The following is a 7,055-nucleotide window of genomic DNA, read 5'->3' as shown; positions in this document are numbered from 1 at the left end:
TCCATTGCTATGAAAAATGTTTAACATATGTTGCAGATATCTTTCTGGTTTTGGTCTCCAAGGTTATCTCCCAAAATTCAGCCAAATGGATGCCCTTGAAGTAATGTGAGTTATTTAACTTTTCACCATTAACAGTATTATATAAAGGATAAAGTAACTAACTATTCATAAGTTTCTTTTTTTATCACCCAATTTATTCAATATTTTTTTTCATCAAAGAGTAGGGTTAAGTTATTATTATTTCAATTTTTTAAAGTTGCCAAGTTATTATCATTTTATCGGTAATTTAACCGCTGTGACCAAATTCTTTTTTTTAATAAATTGGTAACTATTTTATAGTTTTCCATACTTAAATGACTAAAAAATTATTTATTAATAATTGAGTCACTATACCCTTAAATTAAAAACATTATCACTCACTGGATGTTTGGTTTAAAGCACTTATAAATTTGCTGTTTTCTGTTCCTGTATCATGAATCAGAGATTTGCATAATAACAAACTTTCAGGGGAAATTCCAGATTTTCTTGGAAAGTTACCGACGATTACTGTGAGTAACTTGTTGAAATTCCAGCACATGTGTGTGTGAAGTATTCATATTTAAATTCAAACTATGTTTTTTTACAGTGACCCCGAGACAATGATTTTTCTGGTTGTGTTCCACAATCGATAACCGATAACAAGCAAATCAATGCAGGCAGGCAGGCAGGCAGGCAAGCTCATCATCAAGCATTACTTTTCATGTTTCCAACATTTCGAACTAACTGTTGTTCCACGTTTATGTCCGGGCAGGATTGATGAGAACGAAAACTCAAGCTGCCCGAAAAGTAAAAATGCGGCGACGATAGGTCGAGTATCGGTTCAGTTATACTATTAGCGCTTCTTGCTTATTGCTGTTACTATTGTTGTTGTAGAGGATCAAAACAAACAGATCCTTCTCCAACTGAAGCCACCGTGGAGTTCATTCCGGCACCGGCACCGGTACCACAGGTTATAGTGCAGCAGACAGTGGAGGTACATCAAGTTGTAAGAAATGATTGAGTTGAGATACCTTTATCAAAATCACTAAAATGATCCAAGGATTTTATTGAGACAAGCCTGAACCTTATTTCCTGTTCTGTGATTGTAATAACTGTGATACAAACAAATATTCCAATATAAATTTAAAAAAATCAATTTTCAATTGATTTTTAACCGATTTTATTACATGCTGTTTATTTTCAATTCAATTATTACTTATATGAATTCAATTCATATTATTTTCATTTCACAAATTAAAATATTATAATTATCCAAACCAACCAACTTCTATTTTTACCAACTTCAATTTTTAATTATATAAAATTAATAATTTATATTTAAGCAAACTACACTAAGTTCACTAAACAATTATTAAGTTTACATTTTAATCACTCCAACCTTAAAATGTTACAAAATAATTATTGAACTATTGCAAAGTTTTTATTTAAATCATTGCACAATTAAGTTTCTTTTTTTTTTTTTTTTAAAAAACGTTATACAACCTTAAGCTTATGATGACATGTTCAACGCATCAACAAGTAAATACTTAATTCAAAGTTAATTGAATGGCCAAATTGAGATCGAAAACAATATTTAATTTTATTCAAATTGTTGTTTCATAAAAAACTAAAATGTAAAAGAAAAAAAAAAAACTTCATTGATAGCAAACAGGCAAAAAGTCATACACAACGATTTTTAACAACCTAGTAACTTGAATGAAAATTTTTGAAATAGTTTCAACAACAGTTTTGTAACTTTTTAAAGTTGAGTAATCAAAACATAAACTTACTAATACCTTAGTGACCTAATAGCTTAGCGACATGAGATGTAGTTTATTAAAAAAAAATACCTAATGAACCAAAATCCACCCAAACTGATAAATCGACCCATTCAGTTCAGTTTTTAAGAACCAAAATATGACACGTAGAACTTCACATTTTCTTTTCAAAACCGCGACTTCACCCTTAAGACAACAGCCTTGACAGTTCAATTCCAGGTTTACTAGGAAAAGACTATGACACATATTGGAAATGCTTAAGATTAGATGGGAAAGAGGCTATAATATTGGACTCTCTTTACAATGTACACAAAAACAGAAGAAATAGCTTGTAATGTTGGGTAAAGCCGGTCTTTTTTCCAACTCTCGTAATGAACGACAAAATTGTCCTGCACTCGAAAATAATAGGCAGCTTTCAGTAACTACAACTAGAGTAGTGAGCGACGTAAAATGTACACAATATAAATGCGTGGGAATATAATAGTGTTCCAACCTTACGGATTGTTTCAAATGACTTCGGATCAAAACAGTGATAAGAACCTCTCTCATATGTGTTTGTCTTAACCAGTGGCTCCACATTGGGGACTCTTATGAAACCATGATCGATGCTCCTTGTGGTAAAACCAGCCTCTATTATAACTGCCAATAAGAGATGTACAAGGAAAAGTGGGAAAAAAAAATGGTATAAAGTTGCAGAGTTCATTTAGTAGAGATCATACAGTTCATTTGCGGCATATAGTTGAGCTTCGTCTTTTGGCATGCTGCACGGAAACAGAGAAAAATACGGCTAAGAATAAGATCTTTACAATATTCAGGAAAAAAAAAGAACAATAGTCATAAAGAAAACACACCTGTAAAATATATAGAACAATGCATCCACAGAAAATTCGAAAAATACCCTTGCTGCATGCACCAAAAGGAAATCAGAAACTATAGTAGAAAATTCACTAATTCTGGCAGTTAAGATAAGCGAAAGCCAGCTCACATGTAATGCAGGTGGTTGCTTAGCGTAATAACATTGTGGCACGGTGAACTCTGGGTCACCCTTAGCTGGTTCATCAGACCACGGAGAACGAAAAGTCTTGTGAAGATTTTCTGATGAATTTAAATTTAAACCAAGTGTTGTCAGATCAATTCCGAGTGCAAGGGAAGTCAAATCAGGATCGGTCATCTTTATCACACTTTGCAAACAAGTAAACCAAATGGGTCTGGATTAGACTGTGTGGCTTGCATTGATTTCATGCCTGGTTCCCTAAATGATTGATTGACAGCTGATATCTGTTGAAGACGAATTGGGAAGGGTTCTGATGTTGCTGATATTGCTGAATAGCTGGTCATAACCCATGCCAGAAACCGTATTTGAGGAATTTAAAGGTCTTAGTCCAACTCCAGGTGGTCCGTTGGCCTAAACCAAAGATGAAAGAGGATGTTAGAAGTAATTATATTTAACCTCTATCAAATAAGAAAAAAATAATAATGCACAAATCAAACGCAGGCTAAATGGCGTCCAACAAAAGGAATCAAACCAAATTCATCATCTTTCATGGAACCTATTTTTCAGCAGGCTGTTATATGAGAAAAAAGGGCCCAATTTCACATTCTTTCGGTTTGATCAACAATGACCTCAATTCATCTAAGCTACTAAAACACTCCCAATGAGTTCAAATCAGTTAGAATCTGTTTCCTCCTACCACTAATAAGTATACTCCCTAATTGTAATTATTAGGTTGCAGAACCATCTACATCACAACGTCACACCTGTGAGTGGTAGCTTGAATGAAAGACGGGAATATATCTGACCATGTAAATGGAGAAATCTTGGTGTTTTCAAGTGAAAAAGGAGACCCCGCTACCACTGCGATGGAGCATGTGTGTGCTGCTGTGGCGAGAGATGAATAAATCCACCCAAGTTAAATTGCTGATCTCCCCATCTGTGCAATTGCATGCACATATTAGAGAAAACATACAGCATCATGAAGATAAAATATACTTATTTTTTACAAAATGAAGGAAAGGAAATACATAAGCCATAATATGCCAGCAGCCATTATTAAAAATAAATATACAAAAAGCAAATAAACCATAATTTTTCAATTTTGTAAATAGACTCACAGAGAAGTGCTGAGACTGCATCATAGACATGGTATTGTCATGTAGTTGCTCTTTCTGGTGCAAATCCATTGCATAATCAGCATTACCACCTGTACAATATTATATATAACGGCTTAGAACATAATGGTTTTAAAAACATAATTGCATTGTATAAATAAAAAGTAAGTCATTAAATGTGATAATAATACTGCCATAAAAACCAGTAAACAGCTAATATACTAAAATGACCACAAAATCAAGTACTGATATAACTTCAAAGCTGGATTCCCATGTATATAAAAAGTGAGAAAATTTTCTGTCTACCAGAAAATAAACTGCATTAATCATAACAAGGTTAAAAACTATCTGAGAACCTTTAAATCCTGGTAATGCAGGGAAATCTTCATTTTGAATGCTGAACTCTTGGTTTGTTGAACAATGGACTAAGACCTTGTTTTCGTAATGAACTGAAATATTTTAATTTAACTTAGAATGTTAGAACTTCAGTACAAGGGGGAAAAAAAAGAGGGGGGGGGGGCAAGTGAAAGTATCAGAAAGGTTCTTCTTTAGTTACCCAATTGTCCTTGAGGCCACCAGCAGAATTTAGGACGACTTGTCAACTGAGGGAAATCATTGTTTATGTCAAAAGGGAATTGTCATTTGAGTTCACATCATTCAACATGCCCATAGAACTAAGATTGTTCACAGCTTGAACATGACTCTGGGAAAGTGGACCCCAGCAGTTGGATAAGAATTGCCTAACATTGAAGTACCTGAGGAGATCCTGAAATGCAGAAAGTGTATTCAATAAAGATGTGCAACTAAGCCAGTAATCCACTAGGCACAAATTCCACAATACAAAAGTAATAATCAAATCATATAAAATTGAAACATATATCTAGAACTGTTAATAATAAGAACCAGATTATAGCGTGCACCGAGAAGCTATGAAGAGCAATGCAAGAAAAGGAGCCAAGCCAGAACATCATCAAAAGAAACAGCAACGAGGGATGGTAATTAACCAAAATTTTTGGCCATTGTACTGATTTATGCCTATGGAAATCATAGCCAGCAGCAGAAGTAAACAGTGGTCTTTTGTTGCCAACAGCAAATATTAGAGGTCATTGTTCACAGTAATGTACCTTGAGGAAGCACACCACTCATCAACCGATTCTGTCCCTGCACAGTTAAACTTGCGGATCCACTATTGCCACTTAAATTCAGACGAGATGCTAGACCAGGCACAGATAACCCTCCACCAGAGCTTAATGTCCTCCCGATGTTGCCCCCCACCAAACCATGTTTCCCATAGAACTTGTTATCCTAGGACCTGCATTTCCCAGAATTGGGGATACTCCCAATCCTGGAACAGCATTGCGGTTACCGATTCCTGCAGAGGTTGGGAGAATACCAGGTATTAGAGCCACCAACTCCATTTGTGTTACTACTAAATCCAGGGTTTCTACAATACTAATACCTCCTCTATTAGGTTACTCCTGAATGACCATGGGAGCTGCCGTGAGATAACTGCAAAATGGTATTTATAAGAAAACAAAGTACATGGTACAAGAATGCAAGAGTTTATTTCCTTCCTATTATTTTCATTTTTATGGGGTTTGTCCTAATGACATGCATGAGGGAGGAGATAGTCTGTAGAATTCTTTTGCTGTAATACAGAAGTCAAACTACAGTACAGTGGAATATTAGAACTACCTGAGAAAGTGCAACTGGGAGATTATTTGATGCAAATCTTCCACCAGAAAGGCTCCCAGTAGGTTGTTGAACACCACCAGTTGGACATTACTTAACGTTGAGTTCTTGATGCAAGCGTGCAGGCAGTTGGGAACATTAAGCTACCATGAATATTATGCAGTCCCTGAATAGAGCCTGCAAAAACAACAACAAAATTGCATGAATTCAAAAGAACATAGTGAATGGAAATCCAGTAAAATTTACCCACCAGTGTGATGGAAACAGGGGAGGCAGCACCAGACTGACCAGAGAAAGATGTTGCAAAGAACGTCCGCTACTGTCTGGAAGATTAGATGCCGACCCGTTGATAGAAGACTGTAACAGGATGCACATATAGTTTCCAGTTAGAGATAGACACGTGATTCAAAACACAGACAACAATTAACAGGAAAGAATGCAAAAACACGAACCAAAGTTTCAAACCAATTTATGGAACACCAATGACAAACAACCAACCAACATATTTTTACCCTGAGTTACTAAAAACCAGCATTCCACAACATGTTATCACAAGCACATACACAAACACAAACCAAAGAAACAAATATCTAGTTATCTTCAGCTAAGACCTAAGTTCATCTGCAGAAGCCACACACTTCATTTAGATAAAGGATAAATAACAAGTCCAAAAACAAGAATAATGTTCTAAAGATTGCAACTTCTAATAAATTGTTCAGTTAAAGTAACAATACATTAAGTAATCCCGACATTGCACGAGTGTCAATAGGTAATGCAAAAAATCATTCCTCGGGAAGCAGCCTATCAGTGTCTTGGTGTAGTAAACAAATCCTGATTGCGAAGCTACTACAGTGATTATATCCTGAAAGGACAAACGCAATTGTGAGAAAACTAATCCGAATGACATAAATGAGGTGTTATTAGCAATACACACCCTAAATACTTTGACTATGTAGAACAACATTCAGATAAAATTTGAAAGAGATGAACTCAGTGCGATTCAAGATCAAATTCAAGGATCCAGATCGATTCAGAAAGAGAGCGACAGTACCTGAAGCTAGATCAACGAATGAGAGTGATCTTTGATTTTTTTTTCTCTACCTTTTTTTCAACTTTGTATGGGATTTCTTAGAGCTGAACCAAGAACGAGCTTTCGCGTTTCTGTTTGGGTCCAATTTCCCTGTTTATTTTTGCCTTTTTTTTTTTGCCCTAAATCTAATGTGCTAAATAAAAAACTAAAGGTAACTAACTGGTATCACTCACTATTAGTGATTTTTTTTTAGGTTATCCAACTATGAAAATTAAAAATAATCTTTCAACTACGAGTAAATTTCTTTTTTGGTCACCTAATTATGAAAAGTTAAAAAATATCAACCAACTATTCAATTTTGTCTTTTAGTCTCCAACGGGCTACGGTGGCAGTTTTTAAAATTGACATAATAGTAACTTTAACTCTCA

The 7,055-nt window shown here is 35.0% G+C and overlaps 1 non-coding gene and 2 pseudogenes across 1 annotated transcript; 2 read left to right on the top strand and 1 right to left on the bottom strand.

The window, feature by feature from the left end:
• LOC121220049 (receptor-like protein kinase HERK 1) overlaps positions 1-1,039 on the top strand; it is a 4,497-nt pseudogene extending 3,458 nt beyond the window's left edge.
• A 1,036-nt stretch (positions 1,040-2,075) lies between these two features.
• On the bottom strand, positions 2,076-5,687 carry LOC121220048 (probable NOT transcription complex subunit VIP2; annotated as a pseudogene).
• A 160-nt stretch (positions 5,688-5,847) lies between these two features.
• On the top strand, positions 5,848-5,926 carry LOC121220668 (small nucleolar RNA snoR35). Its single transcript, XR_005917887.1, has one exon. It is a non-coding gene; the product is annotated as a small nucleolar RNA snoR35 (small nucleolar RNA).
• The last annotated feature ends 1,129 nt before the right edge of the window (positions 5,927-7,055 follow it).

The sequence above is a fragment of the Gossypium hirsutum genome, chromosome D08 (genome assembly GCF_007990345.1).
Source record: "Gossypium hirsutum isolate 1008001.06 chromosome D08, Gossypium_hirsutum_v2.1, whole genome shotgun sequence".
Classification (NCBI taxonomy): Eukaryota; Viridiplantae; Streptophyta; class Magnoliopsida; order Malvales; family Malvaceae; genus Gossypium; species Gossypium hirsutum.
The sequence above is the reverse complement of the archived record's forward strand: the minus strand, read 5'-3'. Positions and strand labels throughout refer to the sequence as shown.